Raw genomic sequence first — 23,901 nt, forward strand, 5'->3', positions numbered from 1 at the left:
GACTTTATTCTGTCTTAAGTAAGTTTCCTGAGAATCCTTCAGTCTCAGTGTGAGTTAACTGAGCATGAAGATAGTGCAGTGGAAAAAGCATGGATTTAGGGGTCTAAGATCTTTTCTACCTCTTCCTGGTTGTGGCGTCTCGGTATGTTACCTGTCCCTGCAAAGCCAAAAGGAGAATGGTACTATCTTCATTGCAGGAGTTTTGCAAGGCTCAAATGAGAACACATCTATTAAGTAATGAGCAGCAGGCCCAGCACAAAGGGTACAAGAGAAATGGTAGGGTCCTTCCTGCTGCTCCTTCTCAAAGAAGAACCTCTTCTACAGTATCCCTAATATTGGAAATCGAAGTTCTGCTTGAACACAGGCAGAGATGAACAGCTCCCCACCTCTTCGGGCAGCCTACTCTGTATAGGTAGCTCTATCTGTTGTCAAGCTCTTACTGGGAGCCAGTATTGGGTTTCCTCTACTTTCTACTGACATAGAATACTGTCATTTAACTGCAACAACACAAGCAACTAATATTTATTTTGCATTTACTTTGCATACCAACCTAAGAGCTTTTCAGGCGTTATAGAATTTAATCCTTACGATACTCAATAAAGTAGGAGTTAATATTGCCCTCATTTTACAGATGGGGAAACAGGCTTTGAGTGGTGACATGACTTACCAAAAATGTCTTACTCAACAAGTGAAAGAGCTGAGACTTGAACCCAAGTCACTGTCAGTCCCAATTCATGCTGCAATTTCAGATTACACTGCTGTCCTTGGTAGGGCAAGCATTTAGTGTAGTATCGAATTCAGAGGAGTTATTCAGCAAATGGAGAATGAATGAATGAATGAGTGAATGAACAAATGGATGAATCACACAAACTAAGGAAGCAATCTATTTGCAAAGTAGTCAGGACCTGGGCTGTTTCAACCTCGATTTTGTTAGGGTCCCACTTTCAATACATCCTGGCCTCATCTTTATTGCTTAGGCTATCTTCGTAACTCAGTACTGCTTTTAAGGCGACAAAAATGTAAAGCATGCAGTCTGTCTAGTGTAGAGCTTCCTAGGAGTGTGTATGTGTGTGTGTGTGTGTGTGTGTTGTGTGCATTCCCATTGATGTACTGCTCTAGTCATACAGATTTTTAGCAGCATCTTATTTACTGTTTAAGGTTTTCATCATATTCCCTTACAACTTCTCTGCTTTTTCTTCCATTTTTTTTCCAATGAAAAAATGATAAGATGAAAAGCTATGGAATTTTGAGAGGTTTCCTTATCAAGCCTAAAATATACATGTATATTTTTTATTTTAAGAGTATATTTAGTACAATTTAGACAGACACATTTTCAACAGATTTGGTGGTGGTGATGGAGGAGTGGGGCTTTGCAATGATCCACAGAGCTCTAACTGCAGTCTCCAACCTCCCCCTACACTTACTATGCCCTGTTTCCAGGCAGGAACGTGTTCAGAAGACCTCAGGGCGATACATGGGCTGCCCAACACCCTGGCTGCTCACTGTAGCCCCTGCTCTGTCCTTGGGCCTAGTTCTCACCACTGGGCTCTTGGTTTTTCCTTGTGACCCTATCTCTGCCTAATGACTTGATTGTACTAACATAAGCGTGTTTTTGTCTATCCAAGTTCAAATGTCTTAGTACCTAATAATGAAGACCAGCCTCCTCTTTCATCTTCTACTAGGGACGGGTGTCTTGGTTCAAAAGCCCAGTCTAGACAGCTTATCCCTCCTACTTAAACATCACCTGATTTCCTTCATTGGCATTCATACCAAAGAGGAGGTTACAGTGCAGTACTACTAGGACGGGCTGGTGTGCCGACAGTTCACTGTCATATAACGTAACATTGGACTGCGGATGAGAAAATTTTGGAAAGAATCATCTCTCGTTAAAACAGGAAAGACTAACATGAATTTTGTGTTTTGCTTATTCTCTTTCTTTTGATTAAACATCTTAATTTGGCTGTATTTAATTTCACTATGATCAGTCACGAGCTTTCTTAGACTGTAAACTACTAGTGGCAGGGCATAACTATTATCTTATTAGTTTCATTGTCAATTATCCAGCATTACATGATGCAGAATTACATCCTTAAAAATAATTATGTGTGCTGTTGGGGGCTGAGCATACACAGAAAAATGGAATCAACTGGTATAAAATGGATTCACCAGGTTTAGCTGACTTTAGCAATGCAGACAACCTGATTAACTATTACTGTCCTTTTTTGCTATGAACATTAGTAAGAAGGGTTGTCGTGAGTTCTCTCTGAGGTGGTTCTGACTTTATCTTATTGTGCCTATGTAGCCAAAGCACCAACTTCATGATCTATGCCAGTGACATGGGTGTACACTGAACATATCCCAGAGTTTTTTCTTCAGGTATCTCTCAGTAGACGATGTTAAGACCACAGACTTTTCACCTTCTCATTCATGCACACTGCATAATATATAAAATGTTAAGAACAAAACAGGAGTGATTAAAATGAGATTTTTCTACTTTCAAAGGGTCACTCTTATGCTGGGTTCTGGAGGCTCTTCAATGCTTCACTGTAAAAAAATCATAACTTCCTGGAAACTTTTTGTTCGCATCCTGGGTCAGCCACTCTAGGGCTGAAAAGGGATGTGACACATGAGGACTTCAGACTCTAAATAACTAATAACCTGCCTACAGAGGCCAGACTATTACCCCTAAGATTATTATCTGATAACTTGGAATCACACATACATGAGCCTCATAGTGGTAACCAGAGCATTAGGAGTAAAAGAAAAAAAAAATTCTGTGAGCTCAAACAGTAGGACCTGCTTTACAGAAGAATGAGGCATTAGTTGAGGCCAGAAGGATGCTCAGGATTGTCTTCTGTTGTAACATAAGAACCAGAAGATTCTATATCCAAATAAGTAAAGTTAACATTAGTAGCTTAAGACATCAGTAGCTCTGATTCTGCTGGGTGTCTAGAAAGCTCTGGCCATGTCTTTTTTCTTGTCAAGCCATCAAACCTGATGTGTCAAAATGGTAGAGTAACAAGTGTTTTCTGTTAGGGCTATTTTAGAACTGCTTCTCATAAAACAGCAGTGAATAATATTGTTTATGGAGTTCTAGTACTGTAGGCGGGTACACCATAAACCAACATTCCTGTGGATTTACTTCCCCATATCCAACCTTGCCCATCATCATCCCGAGTGCTTAACTTCAGACTGCTCCACAGTACAGACAGGAGGGCAGAAGACACATTGGTGGGTGAGCATATTTCTACTGCATCTTCCAATTGCGGCCTAGAGCGCTATCTACAGATCTAGCCGTATATGAAAAAGGAACGGCAGTCGTTGAGATCAGCGCTGGAAGCTGTGAATACAGCCAATATGTCTACTGAACGGTACATATGTTTGACTAGAAACAGACACATGGGTTTATGTGTATACAATTTTATTCTGTGCAGGGCAAGTGAAATCTCTGGGGTCTTTAATGCTCACCACTCAACCTTGAAGAGAAAAGCTCTGTAACTGGCCCAAGGTTGGGAAGAGGTTGCCACAGAGTCAAGTATGGGGCAAGTGCCTGGTGTGAGGAGAGACTCCCCGGAAATGGGGCCACCACCCCACTCAGGTGTTTTCCATACACAACTGTGACAGCTAGAAATGCTCCTGTCAAGGGTTAGCTTGGCCCTGGATTCCATGTTGTCCTCTCTGCCCCGAACCATCATTGTATTATAACAAGAATTTTCTTACCACAGTACCCACCCACCACTGGCCTGGCTTATTAAAAGCCCCAAAGAACTGTAACGGTCCCAGTCTCCCTTCTCTTTAACTAGAACAGGGGCTGCTAAACGGCCTCTCGCTGCCTTTTGCGTGTGGTGCTAATTAACATGATCCAAGTTACAATATGTGCTAAAGATTCCAGTTTTGTTACTTATTTAATGAGCTTCGTGGGATTTGAACATGAGGCTCAAAGTAGCAGGGGAAACCTCATAATTAGTTTCAATTACAAGAAGTTCCTACGCATTAAGACTATTTGATGAACAGCAAAGTGAAGGAACTACCGACCAGATACAAATCACTAATTTTGTTTCATTTATTATTATACTTATTTTCTTCTTAATTAGTGCTGATTGGCTTATGATCCTAATTAATGCAAAGGAATTTGGAATGGTATACAATGGTATGGCTTAGAAGATGCCAGCATGTACAACTGCTAAATTATTGCTAATTGTTATTTACATGAGGCCTGGAAGACTAAGTAATGCAATGCCTAATTAGCATTAAAGATATGGTATCCATTTCCAATTTACACTAACGCAATGGATATCAAATCATTAGTCTAAAAACCTCGATCTTTAGATCTCAAGAATTGCTCCACTGTATAGTGACCTCTACCTAAGGGGAAACTCTTTTGTCTTCAGTTGCATCTTGCCAGGGCTTGGCTAGAACTTTGCAGAAAAGTTACACAGGAATACTCAGCAGAACACTGGCAATGGGCTGCAGTATTTAAGGATTAGAGCTGGGAGCCACCTGGCAAATAGGCCAAGCATAAAGCCTGGGTTTCTTCCAACACTGGAAGGTGTGTGTGCTTGCTGGAGAGTGCAGTCCCGACATGGCAGATTTCTGGGAAGGCCTGAGGCCATCCTGACATTATGGTGTCTATGAGTGATATCTATAGAGGACTAGGGAGGCCTATTTTGAAGGGCTGGTGGCTCAGCTAGTATCATAGGGGCAGATGCTGCCAGCCTGATGGGGGTTGCAGTGACACAAAGAAAAAAGAGATGCTCCTGGAACTGGGAGACCTACACTTCAACTCTCTTAGTCCAAAACTCCCCCAAGATGTCCTCCTCATCTCTGATTACACCACCTGTGTTATGGCAAGTGTTTCCCCTCTTTCTAATCTGATCTTCCCTAGTCAATAAAGAGTCTTGAAGGAAACACTCTGGGATACCGCCTTCAGCTGAGACCTGCCTGTACCCCCTCTCACTGCTTTTTGCACAGGAGTGTCCATCATTTTGCCTTTTTCCTATCCTTTTTCTTCCACCAGCCCCATATAGTTTCCCTCTTTCCCTTTGTCTTCTCCCTTGCCTCTGCCTTAACCCAATGCTCTGTGGGCTGGAAAAGAAGAGTATAAGAGTAGCAGCCAGAAGGTCTGCCTGACTTGATGTTACATGACTCATTTCACCTCTCAGGACTTGAGGTTCTCCATCTTGTAAAACGGAAATGTTAGTATCTACTGTTCTATCCCTTTCTCACAGAGTGTGTTGAAGCACAAATGGGATAACATATGGGAAAGCCCTTTGGAAATCAGAAAGTTGGATATGAATGGGGAGGATTCTGAGAGTCAGTTTAGCAGTTTTATCTTCATGGGTAGTTTTTCAGGGTCTGACAGAGTTAAAATCCAGTCTGTAAATACTTCCCCTTTTACTGTCAGGCCTACATGTGGACAGAGAAGCACTCCTAGAGGTGACTCCACACAGCTGAATGGAACCAAGCAGAGAAAGCTGGCTCTGCCCAGACCCCTGCACTCCACCCCACAAGTTCCTCTTCTCCTAAATACCTTGTAGATAGAGAGCATGGCTTTACTGACAGTCTGGCCCGGGGCCAGCAGGCTCTAGTCTCTGTAATTCTCTGAGACATTCTTTGGAGAAGACTTTTCATGTGCCCACGCAAATAATGCTCCTGGCTATCAGGCTTCACTGAAACATGCATTCTCTTCAGCCTCATAAGTATTTTATACTTTTTGACAGAGAAGAAGAGAAAAGAGGGAGGGAGAGAGGAAGAAACAAGAACAGTAGCTACTTGATGTTTAATATACACAAACCCTGTATTGGGTTTTTGGGGTAGCTTCATTCGAATTTCACTGTGGACCTGTTGAAATTTGATTTCTCAAAGTTGGTAAAAACATTTTCCTGAAAAATATCAGTTCAAATCATTTGGTAGGTGTTATGGCCTACATGTGTACCATAAAATTCAGATGTAGGAAACAATCCCCAATGTAACAGTGTTAGGAGATGGGGCCTAATGGGAAGTATTTAGGGCCCTGCCCTCATGAATGGATTAATGCTGCTATATAATATAACAAGGTCATTTGGGAGTCGGTTTGCTTTCTTCTGCTATTCTGTCCTATGAGGAGAGAGTGTTTATCTTTTTTACCTTCCACCATGTGAGGATGCACCAAGAAGGTCCTTGGCAGACACTGATCCCAGCATCTTAATTTTGGACTTCTCAGCCTCCAGAACCATGATAAATAAATTTCTGTTCTTTACAAATTACTAGCAGCATAAATGGATGAAGACAGAAAGGTTAAATTATCTACGTATGTTTTAAACAAACACACACACACACACACACAAAGTCTGCACATGTACATTTTAAAAATGTGGCCTTTGTATTAAGACTGCGTATTTACATATGCATGTCTGCATATTTACATTTAAAATGTACATTGAAAATGTAAATAACGCCCAGGCGCAGTGGCTCACGCCTGTAATCCCAGCACTTTGGGAGGCCGAGGCGGGTGGATCACGAAATCAGGAGATCGAGACCATCCTGGCTAACACGGTGAAACCCTGTCTCTACTAAAAATACAAAAAATTAGCTGGACATGGTGGCGGGTGCCTGTAGTCCCAGCTACTTGGGAGGCTGAGGAAGGAGAATGGCGTGAACCCAGGAGGTGGAGCTTGCAGTGAGCTGAGATTGTGCCACTGCACTCCAGCCTGGGCGACAGAGCAAGACTCTGTCTCAAAAAAAAAAAAAAAAAAAGTAAATAACGTGGTCAGTTGTCTACTATCACTCAGTTTAAGACACATACTATTGCCAATACCTTTGACATTCACATATATGTCACTCCCAACCCGCACCAGGTGCCTTTGGGTAAACTTAAGAAAAGTACCCTTTTCTTCTTTGTGAGGTGAATTCCTACACCTGGGCAAAAGGCTTGGGAGTATCTTGAAGGGCTAATATTTAGCTCTAATTACTCCCTTGGCTGGAAATTCTTGTGCAATGTACAACCATACATGGCAACCCTGCCCAATCTCCCTTATTTGCAGTTTCATCATACATGTGGCTCTCTGAACAGTATGTTATTTTTTCATATTTTTGAATTTTGTAGATATTGGGCCACATATTCTCTTGCTCAACATGCTATTTCTAAGATTCAGCTGATATGTGTAGATGTGACTTATTCATCTTCTTGGATAATAATCTTCTTTTGTATGGATATTCCACCATGTATATATCTACATTATTGTCAATGGGCAACCAAGTTGTGTCTGGTGTTTAGCTATCACAAAAAAAATTTTCCCTATGAGCACATTGGTATTTATCTTCTACACATGTGGGCAAGAGTTTTGTGAGAACAGACATGGAGGAATGAAACTGTTGGGTAAGATGTGGGAAATGTGTCTTTAATTTTAATATATAATGCCAAATTGTTTTTCAAAACTTTTGTGTCAACTCCTAGCAGAATAAAAAGGAATTATCATTCCTCACATAATTCTTTAATCCTTAGTATTCACGGATTTCAATTTTTGCCAGTGTGGGTGACTGTGGCTTTAATTTGGATTTTCCTGATTATAATTTTCCTGGATTACAAGAGTAATCCTATAATTTAATTTAGATTTTCCTGATTATAATTTTCCTGAATTATAATCAGGAAAAGTACTGAATTTTTGTGTGTGTGTGTCCTCTCATCTAAAACACCTTTTCATTTCTTTTACCCAGGTTGTTTATTTTAAAAAGTAAGGTTGAAAGTCTTTTCTTTATTAAACTCTAGCAGTTCTTTAAATATTCCGAATTCTCCTTTTTTGGTAATATAAAATGCAGATATTTTCACAGTTGATAGGTTATCATTATCTTTTTTATGTCTTTTGATAAACATTTTCCATTGATTGTCAGATTTATTAATTTGTGTGATTTGCCTTTTTGTCTTAAGAATGCTTTCCTATTCTGGGGCCATAAAGTGTTGCTCTATATTTTCTAAAAGGACAAAGTTTCAACTATCACAGTTGATAATGTAATCCACCTAAAAGTGGGTTTTGTATATTTTAATATCTAGTAGGGTAAGTCCTCTACCTTTTCTTCTTCTTTAAGAGTATTTTAGTTATTCCTATAACTTTCATGTAGGCTTTTTATATGAGTATAGAATTATCTTATAACGTTCCAAATCTGCTTGTTGAAATTTTGACTGACATTTCATTAAAATCTATAGATAAATTTGAAGAAAATTGATACTTTCATAATGCGTCTTTCTATTCATCAACATATTTTTCTCAATTGTATTTTTTAATAAACTTCAGTAAGACTCATTTTTTGAAATGAAATCCTATATGTATGTTGTTAGATGTATTTCTAGGTATCATATTACTTTTTGTTCTTATAAATATTCACTTCTATACATCAGCAATACATAGAAAAATATATCAAAAGGATTTTCTGTATTTAATCACTTTTAGTCTTATACTTTTATTAATTTTGATAACTTATTTATATATTCTTTCTGGATGTCATTGTAGTCATATCATAAGAAAACAATCAGAGTTTTATTTTTACTTTTCCAAACCTTCTAATTTTAATTTGTTTTACTTTCCTTAGCTTACTGGCTGAGACCTGTAAGGTAACTTTGAATAGACTTGAGAACATTGGGCCTCTGCCTTGTTTCTGAGAGTAAAAGGAAGGCTTTTAATGTCTCATTGTTAGGTCTGATGTCTACTGCAGGGTTTTCTCTGGGTATCTCTTGTCAGGATAAAGAAGTTTATTTTTATGCTTAGTTTGCTGAAAACCTTTGTCATGAATGTTGGCTGTTAGTGAATGACTTCTGCATCAATTGACATAATCATTTGTCCTTTTCCCTTTGTTCTGTTAATATGGGGAATTATATCTATCTATTTTCTAATGTTAGATCAAAATTGCATTCCTGGGGTAAATCAAACATAGTTGAAATGTTGTATCTTTAAAATATATTTCTAGATTATGTTTGTTTTTATTTTGTTTGGAATTTTTATATCTATGTTTATAGGTAAACGGCCCACTATTACTTCTTTTTTCTCATTCTGTGTTTGAGAGTGATCTATGTTCCATCCTGGGAAAGTTCTTTCTTCTGTAATCTAAAAAAGTTTGTGTAATAATGGAATTCTTGGCAGAACTCACTGTAAAACCTTTGGATCATTTTTATTTAAATGATTTTAAACTATTGATTCAATTTATTTAATGATTAAAGGGAAATGTGGGTTTTCTATTTCTTCCTGACTTGATATTTTTTAAGTTACATTCTTTTCCCAAGCTATGTCTGTGCCATGTAAGTGTTCAAATGTTGACATATAGTTGCTCATAATACATGTCTTTTCATCTCAATTGCATTTGCAATTATATACTCTCCATAACACTATCTTTTTCTTTTTACTTCTCTCCCTAATATATATATATTTTTGCATTCTATCCTTCCCTTGCCCCTCAACTATTATTGTCATAATTTTTTCTCAGTCTTGATCTTAATCATAATTTTAATCTTGATCATAATTTTTTATCACTTGATCTTAGCCAAAAGGCTGAAAAGCATTTTTTTACATCAATCACTATTTTAAAAAATTGTTGGCTTTATTGATCCTCTCTATAGCATCTGTTTTGCACTTTATTGATTTATGTTTTTATCTTTATACATTCCTTTCTTCTACTTTCTTTGAGTAAATTCATTTAAAAAATAATTTCCAATTTCTTAAGTCATATGGTAAACCTTTCTTGTTTTAGCCTTTTGTTTGTTTGTTTGTTTGTTTGTTTGTTTTTGAGACGGAGTCTCCCTCTCTTGCCCAGGCTGGAGTGCAGTGACCAGATCTCAGCTCACTGCAAGCTCCGCCTCCCGGGTTTACACCATTCTCCTGCCTCAGCCTCCCAAGTAGCTGGGACCACAGGCGCCCGCCACCCTCGCCCGGCTAGGTTTTTTTTGTATATTTTAGTAGAAATGGGGTTTCACTGTGTTAGCCAGGATGGTCTTGATTTCCTGACCTCGTGATCCGCCTGTCTCGGCCTCCCAAAGTGCTGGGATTACAGGTTTGAGCCACCGTGTTTTAGCCTTTCTTATTTCCTAATGTAAATCTTTAAACTTCTAAACTTCTCTCCAAGAACCAACCTAGCTGCAGCCTATGTGTTTTGACATGTAGTATTTTCACTATTACTCAGTACTAAATTTTTTGACCCATGAATTAAATAGAAGTGTTTTCTAACTTCCAATGATTTGGGGATTTTAATGTTATGTTTTCATTACTGAGTTTAATCTAATTGTCTTTTGTTAGAGAATACAATCGCTATGACATTGACTCTTTGAAATTTGTTAGGCATGCTCTATGGCGCAGTATGTCATCAATTTTTATTATTGTTCTATTGTGTGCTTTGTTGTATTTTCTATTAGTTGGATGTAGCACTTATGTGTGTTTATTACAATTAGATTTGGAAACTCTTTTTCTCTGATTTGTTATATTCTTACTCATCTGTGTTTTGTTTGTTTGATCCATTACTAACAAAGATTTGTTAAAATGTTCCATTCTGAGATCAAGTTTGTGAATTTCTTTGTCATCTTTACTTTATTTAGTTGTAAACTACGTTATTATGTCCATATAAGTAGAAATTTTAAAATATTATTGGTTTTAACTGAACATTCTATCATTTCAGCTGCACTATGACCCTTTTTACTGTCAATAACTTTGTTTCAAGGAAAAAGACATTAAAGACTATTTTGGATGGTATTTATATAAGCGTACAAGCTTTCTATTCCTATTTATCTATCTTTTTCATACCTTTCTTTTCAGTCATATATTTCCATATATTTTAGGTATCTGTTTTATAACAAGCATATTCTAGATTATAAATTTGAAGATCCAATCTGGCCTTTTTAAAGCTTTTATGTTTGCTGTTATTATTATTTTATTTGGATTACTTCATGATTTATATTGTCCAATTTTCCATTTCTTATGTTTCTTCCTCTTTTTTTTTTTTTTTTTTTTTTTTGAGATGGAGTCTCGCTCTGTCACCCAGGCTGGAGTGCAGTGGCGTGACCTTGGTTCACTGCAACTTCCACCTCCCGGGTTCAAGCAATTTTCTTGCCTTAGTCTCCTGAGTAGCTGGGACTACAGGCGCATGCTACCACTCCCAGCTAATTTTTGTATTTTTAGTGGAGACATGGTTTCACTACGTTGGTTTCAAATTTCTGACCTCAGGTTTCTGCCTGCCTCGGCCTCCCAAAGTGCTGGGATTACCCGCGTGAGCCACCATGCCCGTCCCGTTTCTTCCTTTTTGGTTTCTTTTTTTTCCTCCTCTCTCTCTAATGGTTTGTAAGTTATACCTTTAGTTCTATCTGTTTAGTGGCTAACCTAAATATTATAAAACCCAAATTTAATGTAACAACATGGAAATTTAATACCTTTACACTTTTCTAAAACAATAAGGCAACTTTTGAGTATTTTAGCCTGATTACTCCTATTTACATTATTATTTAGTACTTCTATGCTTTTCCTAGTACTACAAATTGAACACTATTTAGTGTTTTGTAGAGCCAATGTGTGTGTGTGTGTGTAATTTTTTTTTTTTTTTTTTTTAGACAAGGTCTTTCTTTGTTGCCCAGGCTGGAGTGCAGTGATTATAACTCATTGCAACCCTGAAATTCTGAGCTCCAGCAATCCTACCACCTCAGCCTCCTGAGTAGCTGGAACTACAGCCATGCACCACCATGCTCAGCTAATTTTTTATTTTTGTAAAGACAGGGTCTGATTATGTTGTCCAGGCTGGTCTTAAACTCCTGGCTTCAACTGACTCTCCCCCTTCCCATCCTAAAGTGCCGGGATTTCAGGCATGAGCTCCTGCTCCTGGCCAGTGTTCAGATATTTAAATATAAGTTTATCCACATTTTTTCTATTATTTTTTTCACTATACCTTCTTACATCTCCAGCCTTCTTTCTGGAAAATATTTTGTCTTTCTGCAGTATACACATTGGAAAACTCTCTTTAGGGAGAGTCTTTTGGTAGAAAATACTCTGTTTTGTTAGACTTAAAATATCTTTTTGAAAGACGATATTGCTCTGGATGTTTCTCTGGCTTCACGCGTTATTTTTCTCTATATACTTTGAAGATAGTTTTTAACCATGTACCGGATTTCATTGTTACTGTTGAGATGTTGGCTAAAAGCCTAATGATTGTTTGTTTTGAAGGCTATCTATCTTTTCCTCCTGGCTTTTGTTTGATTACAGTTTGTCCACTTAGATAATTTTTTTTAATCCTGTTTGGAATTTCTTGGGCTTTCAGCTTCTGAGGATTGATGCCTTTCATCAATTCTAGAAATTCTTAAGGACTATGTATTCAAATATCCTGTTCACTCTATTCCTTTTACTATCTCTTTTCTGGAGTTTCAATAAAATGTATGAAAAATCTGTTCTTTAATTTATGATTCTCTTAACCTTTGTTTCTACTGTTTTCTGTCTATATTACATATAATTTCTTTGGATCTTTCTTCCAGTTCAGCAAGTCTTTCTTTAGCTATTCTTAATTTGCTACATCATCCATCATTGTGCTTCTAATTTATATTATTATGTATTTCATTTTTAGACTTCCTATTTGGGTAGTTTTCAAATCTACCTTGCTATATTTCATAATCATTATACTTATTCTTTTGATGTTCTTCTTTACTTTTTAAAACATATTGAGCTTACTTAGCTTGTAGTTGAGGGGATTCATATTTTTTCCAGATATAGTGGGTCTAATTTTACTCCTTGTTGCTTCTGCTGAGTCTTATAAAAACTTGTTTCCTCATGTATTTTGCATTATCATATTTTATCATGATTTATGTTTTTGGCATTTCTTCTATGAGAACTATTTGAGTCATGGTTACTAAGTGCATTTTTTTCCAGAGATAACAAGCACTTCCATTTGCTAGGTGCCCAGGGGTTCCACCAAACTAGAAGAACTTTAAACTAAAATTTTCATTTGGTCATTTGTAGTCACAAAGCAAGTATCTATTTTGACCCCCCTCCCCGACACCCCCATTCATATGAAAACTGCCTTGAGATTAAGATTTCTCAGAGGTTACTGGTCCCTGCAACTATAAGTGAAGACTATGATGGGCTGTATGTTATTTCAGTCTTTTGCTGAGGGTTTTGCCTTATAAAATGCACTCTTTGAAAGGAATTTTTGGTCATACATCCTAGACTGCATGGGAATTACATTTGTTTTCTCTTCCCTATAAGTAACCAAATAAACCAAACAGTCTGAACTATCCAGAACTATCTGCCTATTCCGAAACAGGCAGATAGCTGCAGAAAAAGCCCACCAACTTTAAGGCTAGCTACCTCTTTGTATTAGAGCTTTCTTGTCAATTTTAGCATCTCAGAACCCCTACCCACATTTCTCACCTGAAAATACATATAAACAGATCTCTTACACCTCATTCAGTTTTTAAACATTTTATATCAGAAGGGTTTTGAAGTATATCTTGCCTGCTGTATCTTGAAAACAGAAACCTTTTATATGATTTTAATCCCAACGTCAATACACAGTGACCCACTGACTTCTGTCCTTCTCCATTATCATCACTTATTTGTTCTTAGCCTTATTCAGACAACCTGAAATTCAACTAATTAACTAGAGATGCTATATAATAAATAATGTACAGTGTCTACTAAAAAGTCATTTTTAACTTAGTTTTGTAAATATATTCTATGATGTGAATTTTATGCCGCTTTTCTTTTCAAATCCTAGGTCAAAAGTTCTAAACATGATATTCGTGTCCCCTCTTTTCTGAATCGTATGTATGTGTATATATTTTTATTTTTCTACAAAAGGGTACATGCTTTTCAGCAGATTCTGAAAGAAGTATGTAGCCTTTTTAAAAAAGGTTAAGAATTGCTTATCTTAGAATATCAACAATTAAACAGGTTCACATTTATAGGAGAATTCTGGAAACTATGCCTGGGAAAAGGGAATGAAAAAATATCCCATGAGAATCGGTATATATAGCTATATCTATATATGTCTGTCTAGCTTAGATTGATCTGCCTATTTACATATAATCAAACACATATGGCCACACTCTCATACATACAGGCACATGCTGCTGTGCTACAACATAATAGGAAATAGGGTGAGAGACTGGGATTATTATCAATATTAAATTTGTTTTAATTATGTGTATTTTTCCACAGCAAGCTTAAGCTTAAAGATAATAAACTGCCTTATCTTCACGGAGAACCAAACCAGTCATTGCTGAGAAAACTCTGACAGCACTCCTATCTAAAATGGGTAATTCTAAACTAACATTACCCATCTTGACCTCCCGGCCAGACTTGGCTCCAAGTGATTTGGCGGTTTCCATAAATCACATCTTCCTTTCAAAGACATTTCAGATATTTAGAAGAATGTGGCAGGGCTTGAAAGAATTTCCAAGAGAGCTCCAAAGCATTTCGAGCAGAGGCAGCTGAACCAGAATCTGCGTTGTCTAGTGATTGTTACTGATGGACAGGCAATAATCCTAATTGGGGGTTTGAGTACCACTGACTTCATGAGTCTCTGTGTTTTATGCTATCTTATTGCTGTCTGTCTCAAACATGTGTGACTAGAGAGTGGTCAGCAGGAAAACTCTGGGGGCTCTTCTGGAGAAGGAGCTTTAAATACAGTCATACATGGCATAACATCGTTTTGGTCAGTGATGGACCACATATATGATAGCGGTCCCATAAAATTGTGGTGAAACTGAAAAATTCCTAAAATGCCTGGTGATGTTGTAAGCCACTGTAATATCATAGAGGCTATTACACAATGCTTTACACAAGTGTTTGTGGTGATGGTGGTATAAACAGATTTATTGCACTGCTAGTCATGTATAAATTAGCACATAAGATTATGTACAGTACATAATAATAACGATAATAAATGACTATGTTACTGGTTTTAGTTACTATACTATACTATACTATCTATTGTTAATTTAGAGTACACTCCTACCTATAAAAAAAATGTTAACAGCCTCAGACAGGTCCTTTAGGAGGCATTCCAGAACAAGCAAGGCATTGTTATTATAGAAGATGACAGCATCATACGTGTTATTGCCCTGAAGACCTTCCAGTGGGATAAGCTATGGAGGTGGAAGTTGGTGATACTGATGATCCTGACCCTGTGTATCTGTTTGTGCCTCAGTTTTTAACCAAAAAGTTTGAAAAAAAAAATCAAAATAAGAAAAAGCTTATAGAATAAGAATATAAGAAATATTTTGTACAACTGTAGAATGTGTTTTAATGTAAGTATCACAAAAGTGAAAAAGTTAAAAAAACTTAAGCTTATAAAGTAAAAAGTCACAGTAAGCTATATTTCATTTATTAATGAAGAAAATTTTTTTAAACATTTAGTGTAGAGCATTTATAAAATCTATAGTAGTATACATTAATGTCCTAGGCCTTCAAAATCACTCACCACTCACTCACTGACTCACTCAGAGCAACTTCCAGTCCTATAATCTCCATTCACAATAAGTGCCCTAGACAGGTGTGCCATTATTTATCCTTGACACCGTATTTTCATTTTCGCTGTACCTTTTCTATGTTTAGACACTCAAATGCTTACCATCGTGTTACAATTATCTACAGTATCCAGTACAGTAACATGTGGGGCAGGTTTGTATCCTAGGAGTACAAGGCTACACCATCTAGCTTAGGTGTGTACCAGGCTATCCTATCTAGGTTTGACTAAGTACACTATGATGTTTGCACTGGGATGGAGAGGTCTAGTGGCACACACTAGCAGAAGCAACATCATTTTACAGTTGTTCCTCAGCTACTCTCTGTCATAATTAATGTATATTTTTCTAACTCACTTTAAAACTCAAAATCTATAAATTGGTTGCCCTTTCCCTCTGGGAACAAGACTCTAGTGGAGTATTGAATACTCTGGTTCTTGGCTCCAGATATTGTTTCAAAATCAAAAAGTCTTATACTAGCTTCCCCTGCAGGATCTCTGTGGCCTTCATTGTAAATCTGTGAGGAAATCATGGTACTTTTGGCAATGTAGCTGGCTAAAGGTTGAACAGTGAAAATGAACAATGGAGAATTCATAGCCCTAAAAGCTGATTAGAAGTAATCCTGCAGATACTAAATGGTGGATTACAGAGTGATTATTGACAAATTGAGGGACTGGCACCTAGACGCTGTCAAAACTAAACAGTTGTACTGTAGATTTAAGTTAAGAACATTTAAAAGAAGAAAAGGAATCATCACGCAAGTAACTATGCCCTTGCATGAGATTCATATGAAATAAATAAGACTGTGCTCCTTGATTGATTCCACAGATTAAAATAGTTCAACATTAATAAGTGTATTAAGCCTAAGCCAGAATTATTATTACTATTACATTATCACATATACAGTTGTCTGGGTCACTTAAGACAGAGATAGAGGACTAGCATAGCTCTAGAGAAATAAAATCTGAACAAAACTAGACTCTGAACAAGTTACAAGTTACCCGAAAATGGAAACAATAGTACCTACTGCTTAGCTCTGGGGCATTGCCCATTTTTGGCAAATTAATCAAGTAAACTTTTTTTTTCCTTTTTAATACAGAGTCTTGCTCTGTCGTCCAGGCTGGAGTTCCATGGCGTGATCTCTGCTCACTGCAACCTCCACCTCCTGGGTTCAAGTGATTCTCCTACCTCAGCCTCCGGAGTAGCTGGGATTACAGGCTTGTGCAACCATGCCCGTCTAATTTTTGTATTTTTAGTAGAGACGGGGTTTCACCATGTTGGCCAGGGTGGCCTTGAACTTCTGACCTGTGATCTGCCTGCCTCAGCCTCCCAAAGTGCTGGGATTACAGGTGTGAGCCACTGCGCCCAGTCTATATAGTATTTTGATTGTGTACCTTTTCTGAGATGGCCAGGTCAGGAACAACAATCTTTTGACAAATGGCAAAATTGAAGTTGAGAAATGGGAAATGGTGAGTCACTTGTTCAATGACAGACAACAAACAGGTATTTAGTCTCGGGTTCTTCCCAAAGTTTCATACCATCACAGACCAAAGGAATGGAGCGGCAAGCAGGGGGTTATTTAACCAGGTGGATGGCTTACGGCTGTCGCCAAGCCTAGAAGAAAACACTCAGCTGGCATGAGCTGATTACCATTTCTGGTGTTACTTGGCAAGAAAACTAAGGCGTGCTGCTGCAGCAGGAGGGACTGAAAATTAGACCTGAAAATCTACTCAGACAAGAAGGGCAATGGGACAGTGTTTAGGAGTATGGGCTCTGGAATTGGGCTGGCTTGGGGCAAATCTTGACTCTACTCCTTGTGGGCTCTATGACCTTGGAAAGCTACTTCCTCACTCCATGCCTCGTGTCCCTGACTTGTATAATGGGGATAAAGGTAGTGCCTAGTTATTAGAGCTGGCTGGTGGAAAAATAAAGTTATGCATACAAAACACTTAGAATGGCACCTAACATTTCATGAGCCCTCAAATTAATTATACAGGAATGAACTTGACCATAACAGAAAATGCATCTGAAGAAGGCTACGTGTACCTGTTTTGCCCTAATCATGTTTTGATACACACAAAAGCTTTCAGATTGAAGAAATGCACCCAACCCTATGATTCTATAAACTAAAATGCTTCTGTTCATGTTCTCTCTCCTCTCATTTTTCAATGTTCATAATCATGATTTACTCAACTGGCCTGGCTTCCACTGAATAAGTTCCCTACAAGGCCTTGTGGTCTGGAGGTTGAGGGTCCACAGGAAATATTAGACAAGGGTTTTCAGTGACTTCTCAGGGGGCCCACATACCACGATTGCAATTATGGTCACGGCTGAAGTTAAGCATCCTGTGACCTTGTCAAGTCCCTTAATTGTTCTAGGCCTTGGTGTCATCATCTATAAAATCAGCATAGAAACACAGCTGCCCTCAGGCCATGGACTGGGTTTAGCAGAGGAAACTAGTACTGAAACCCATGACTCCTCACTAAGGCTTGGAGTGTCCCCCATGATGTCATACTCACTTCCAAGCCTTTAAAAGTAGAAGTCAAAAAGGGTTTTAGGATTAGCCTTCATAAACCAGCTGAGATTATATGACCCACTGGGAACAGAAATAAAACAAGAGGAAGCATCATATATTCTGCTGCAGAAGAAATACATAAATGATAGAGCTTTCAGTCTCTATATTTATCTACGTTGATGACTACTTTGCGTATCACTTACCAAATCTGTTACTGTATGGATAAACTCAAAAAGTTACGCTCTTGCTTGGTTGAATATGCTTTTCAACAACTCATGACAAACTCAGAAGAGGAGGGAAAAAAATGCAAGTCGAACCAGAGCCATAAATTTAAAAAGCGTTTAGGCAGGGAATACCCTAAATAATATAATAATCACAGAATCATCCAAATTGGATGTGGAAGCATGGAGCTCTGGCTCTGGCCCCCTGAGGCGACTGCTCTAGGAAGCCAAGGTGTGTGGATCTTCCAGCCGGCCCCTGCCTCCCCAGCCCGGCACTCTGCCATATGCTTGCTTCCCAGGCTTTTTGCTTGTGCGCATTTCAATGATGCAACCATTTTCCTCACCCAATTTGTATATTTTACACCTGTATAGGAGAATGTTATTGGAAGTGTCATTTATTCCAGAGCTGTGAAACCACAAATGGTGATTTACTCAACAGCAACTTCAGTTCACACAATCAAGCAATTGAGAAGCTTTTACTACCTTCAGTTTCACCCCACCTTCCTCAAACTTTCGCTTTACGGGGTGTTTTTTAATGTTTCCTACAATAAGCTTGCTCTGAATATAAATGCACATTTCCAATGTATATGGCACTTTTGAACAGCATGAATAGAAAATCTTGGAAAGATGCTACAGTGAAGCAACTGCAAACATAATACCCTGTTGCTTTTATTGCTAATTAGAAACAAAACACAAGTTCGACCTTATTGTAGGCTAATCAGCTATTAAAACTAAGTGCTTCTTAAAAAAATCAAATTTGGTTGCCTTCTTTAGACATATGAAAAAGGAAAAAAAAAAAAAAAACAGGCAACCAAAAGGGAGCACATGCTTTAAAATTTTTCCCTCAATCTTCTCTATGCTGATGGAGATTCACTGAGTGGTTCTGATGTAAAATGTAAACATGGACAAGGCAGCCAGTAGTCTCAGGCCAAAGAGGTGGCTGCCATGATAACCCTGGATGCTCTTCTCTTGCAAAGTCCTGTTATTGTCAGAAAGATGAATTCTAAAACAACTCTATATTGTGCAATCTGCAGATTTTATTGACAAAGGTGTCAAGTTCCACAGAACTGAAAGTTGTTTCCTTTGTCATGAAATAAATAAGCAGGTTTGCTGGTGCTTCCAGCTTTATTCAGTTTGCTTAGATACAAGGTGACTGTAAGCATTGATTCCATGTAAGACCAGATATAGATTTTTTAAGGGAGGTACATGTTCTGGGAGTTAGAGTCACCTCCTGAAGCCAACTGGCTCTGTAGCTTGGCTCAGGGATCCAAGGAGAGACAGAAAGAAACTGCTGGAACCTGAGAGATTATGGTGAGAGTGGGGAGAAGTGAGGCAGCTGCAGTTTTTGGGGCTCTGCCTCAGGGATTCACAGGATGTTATGGCTGGAATTGAGGGCCTTGAAGATCATGCAGAATTATGTTTCTCAAACTTGAGGGCGCATCAGTTTTCAACAGATTATTGTTCTCCTGCTTCACAGGTTCTGATTTAATAGGTCTGAGATGAGGCCTGACAATTTGCATTTCAAACAAGTTCCCAAGTGAGGCAGATGCTATTGGTCTGGGGACCACTTTAACTTTGGGAACCACTGATTTAATGCAATTCTTTCTTTTCACAGATGCATAAACTGAGGCCCAGACAGAAGTACTGATCTGCGAAGGCCACACGCAACAGCCTGTCCATGAGAGCTAGGTCTAGAAGACCCATATTTCTTGCTTTTAAACCTGGGCTCCTACTGCTTCCCTAGGACCATGCTTTGCAACCTCTTACCCTGCTACACATGACCGTAACCTTAACCTAGAGCTGCGGAAACTGTTTCTGAAACTGCCGTCTGGGATGGGCTCTCATCTTCCTGCCGAAGGCCTGCACCTTCTGTGCCTTCAGTGAAGGTGAGCATCCCCAGTGCTTGAGAAAAAGGAAAAAGCCTTTTGAGGCTCCTCAACCTCCCTGCCTCTCCCGCCTCTGACAAGGTTTCCGTTTGTCAGAGAAGGGAGAGGCAGGGGAGGTTGGGGCTATTCAGAACTGAACTTGGTTGTCTTATAAAGCAATGGGTTTCTAGAGACTAGATTTTTTTTTTTTTTTTTTTTTTTTTTTTTTAAAGCAGAAGAATGTGTGAATCAGAGAAACTACTTGGGGCTGGATGACCTCTAAGCTTTCCTCTAACTTTGAGATTCTATGATCTATGAAATTGGCTCTTCTAATACATATTGTAGTAAAATTTCCTCCTTTCCAACCCTACGAAATGGTTTGTGACGAGACCTAAGTTGTAATCAAATAATGCTGAGCCCTGAAAACAGTTTACCGTGCAAACTATCTATTTCCACTCTTATTTCAGCAATCAAGTTGTAAGAAACATGTCCTGACACCACTATCAAAATATTCCCAGCTCACCCAATCACTCTATATCTTCTCAATCTGCTTCATTGTATACTCAGTACTCATCAATATCTGAGATCATATTATAGACTCCTGGCTTTGCTTATTGTCTGGTTCCACAGAAACAAGAATAGAGAACAAAGCATCACTTCTCGTGGTCACTGCTCTGACCACAACATTCAGACAGTGCTGGGCACACCGTGGCGCTGGGTCAACATTTGCTGAGTTGACTCCGAAATTTCCATACCTCCAAATTTACGTCCACAGAGGTTTTCAAACACATGAACTTAGTTATTAAGAAGGAACTGCTGTTTGTAAATGTATTAAATTAGGAACATGAATGAAGAACCAAGACAGTCACATATTTCTGCCCTGTGGGCCAATATGTACAATAGATGGTGGTAAGAAAAAAAATAAGGAATATTCAATTGCATAGAGTGAGTTTTCTTGAGCCTTGAAAATATTTTGTTTCTCTGAGAGCCTCCATATGTAAGAGGCATTTGTGATTTTTATATCAGTGTGGACCATTGGTTAGCATTTAGGTCTGGAATACTTTCTTCGCAAATTCTTAAAGCAAAATGACAAGCTCAATCAATGACTCAAAATTTCGGATTCATTCAACACACAAATATATTACCCCTCTATCCCTAGTAGAATCATATAGCTCTGTGATCACTTTCATGAGCCAAGCTTTACTAAATTATCTTTGAACTTACAGAGGATAATACTCTTCAGAAAATTTCATTGACTACCATTTTATTTCAAGACTGTGGATTGAGCATCGAACTGAACCAAATGTTGTATGGATATGGCCAGTAGTACCCTGAATTTCATTAAAGTAAGGCAGCTCCTTTGAAGTTATCCTAGAACAAAGGGCCAGGCAAATATGAAAGGCTTAGGGGCAAAGTTAAAAACAGACTGTTTCCAGGAATACAGTTTTAAAGCACAAAACTTTTAAACATACTGGAGTTGACCTCTCAGATTGCAAACGGAAGCAAATGCAGATTCGGTGTTGCTGGGTCCCTAATGGCCAAAAAGTCCGTGGAAGTCCTCTCATGGTGCTGTGGTAGCAGTCACCGGACAGGAGAGGAAAAGCCTCCTTGGGCTCTCAGAGGTATCCTACTCAATATCTGTAAAATAAGTGAGTTGTTTAAATCAGCAGCTTGGTAGAGGAGAAAAAGCACCAACTCTGAAGTCAGCCAGATTTGAGTTCGAATCCTGGGTCAGCCCCTTATGAGACACATGATTTTAGACAATTTATTCACTTCTTGAGGCTCAATATCCTCATCTTAAAATCGGGATAATTGTGTCTGCACAATCTTTAAGACATCCGGGATAATTAAAGATTTTTTTAAAATGTCAAATGGCATCACGTCCTGTGGCTTTTAAAACTTACCAGCCAATAGCTCTAACTCACTGCAGGCCATCATGGGCAGCCACCCTGTGTCTGCAGTGCAGGAAACAGAACAGGGCTTGGGAAACATACGCGCCTATGTTCATCTATAAAATACTCACTATGACTGGTGTTGCTGACTTTGTCAAGAATGACAGCAATGCAAGCTTCCATTTTGACATTCAGCAAGAGCCCTCATTTGAAATGTTGTCTCCTCATCTGTTAAATCTGTTAAATGGAGCTAATCACATCTAACCCAGTCCACCTTGGGCAGAGGCAGATATCATCAGAATCATGGCAGATAAAGCAGTTGAGTATAAATTAATACTAGGTAGTGTAATACTATCAGAATTGGATTCCTATTGCTCACTCATTTGGGCTTCAGTTTATTTGTGCTTTGTGATTAATGTCACAAGATATCATGTAAAATGTTACGGTTTCCCCTGCACGGGTAGAAAACTTATTCCTGGGCCCGGCTTCCAGTTTCTCTCCTTGCTCACTCTGCAGTGGAAACAAAAAAAGCAACTGGCATGAAATAAACGTGGTGAGGGGCCTCTTGGAAATTGGGGCCTGTGATGATGAACTCTGTATTGACACTCTTAAAATATGAGCCTGTCCTAGTGTTTTATGTCATCAATTGTGACTGTCAGGTTCCTTTGCAAGTTGAGGAATAATGGAGCTATGTTTTTTCCTTGCTCTTCCCCACCTAATGTTGGCCCGTGGGCTGGTTGCAGCCCTGGCTGACTGAGGTGGGAGGATGGATCTGTTTTCAGAATAAGGAAGGTTTTATGATGCTGTGTAGTCATCTCAGATTCAAGAATAGGAAGAGCACAGGCCCCAGAGCTGAAAAATGCACCATGCTGCTAAACTTTCTGATAGATGAAAACTGTTGGGGAAGTTGGGAAAGATTTTACTAATTCACCAGCTCTGCTTGTATCAGTAGCAAGCAAAGATCAGTCATTCCTGAATAGATATAAGGGGGAGATGAAAAGGCTGGAAGGCAAAGTGAAAGGTGTTCTCTCCTCTCAGCTGGGTCAGACTCTGGGCAGCAACTTCAAGAACGCCCATGTTTATCGGCCACTTTGGCCTCTGTGAATTGAGCCTGTCATCCCTAAAATCTGTTCCAGGCTATGGGATTATTCTGGGAAACAAGGTTGTAACTTCTACCAAGGAAATATAAGAAGCACAGCGATCTACTAATAAATCAGAAGACAATTAAGGTTAGAAAGTCAATGTTCAGCAAACATTGAGTTCTGAATTAAATCAACATATCAGGGTAATTCCAAGGGTAGTGCCTGGAAGGCAGCATTTTATTCACAATCCAATTCATCCATCAAAAAGCATTTCCCCACTCGTGGGCCCTCATTCTACAGAATGATTTGGGACATTTACCAGCCACATCCAGCTTTTCTGGTGGGTAATCCTTCTTGATTGCACACTGGCCAGGGTTTATAACCAAAGTTAGATCAGGCTTATCTGCCCTCTCTCCCTTCTTTTCTCCTTCCCCCCGCCCTTTCCCTAGAATATATCAGTTGTCCACACATACTTTCTCCATTTCTTTTTTGATATCTATCCAAAGGAGACCACAGCATGCCCAAAAGACATTTCCATGGGCTCTATCTGGGATCAGAAAGAACACATCTGGTGAGTACAGAAGGAAAGCTTTTCAGTGCCATAGGGGTTGGCCTCATAGTGAAGGAGATGGAATCATTTCAGAGCTGGAGATGGAGGAATCCTCAGATGTAGTAAGAGTTGCCATGTATTGATTTACTATAGGTTAGAAACGCTATATATTCTTTACATATATCAACTCTTTCATTCCTGACAAGAAGTCCCAGAATAGACACAAATTTCCCCCATTTTAGAGATACAGAAACTGAAGCTCATAGTCCTTAAATTATGACTTTATGACTTACCAACAATAATAAAATATAAATAC

The 23,901-nt window shown here is 38.6% G+C and overlaps 1 protein-coding gene across 4 annotated transcripts in view; it reads right to left on the bottom strand.

Moving 5' to 3' along the window:
* The window catches only part of SETBP1 (SET binding protein 1), a 378,123-nt gene that overhangs the window by 63,580 nt on the left and 290,642 nt on the right, over window positions 1-23,901 (bottom strand). The gene's annotated exons all lie outside the window — the stretch shown is intronic.

Source organism: Chlorocebus sabaeus, chromosome 18 (assembly GCF_047675955.1).
Source record: "Chlorocebus sabaeus isolate Y175 chromosome 18, mChlSab1.0.hap1, whole genome shotgun sequence".
In the NCBI taxonomy this organism is placed as follows: domain Eukaryota; kingdom Metazoa; phylum Chordata; class Mammalia; order Primates; family Cercopithecidae; genus Chlorocebus; species Chlorocebus sabaeus.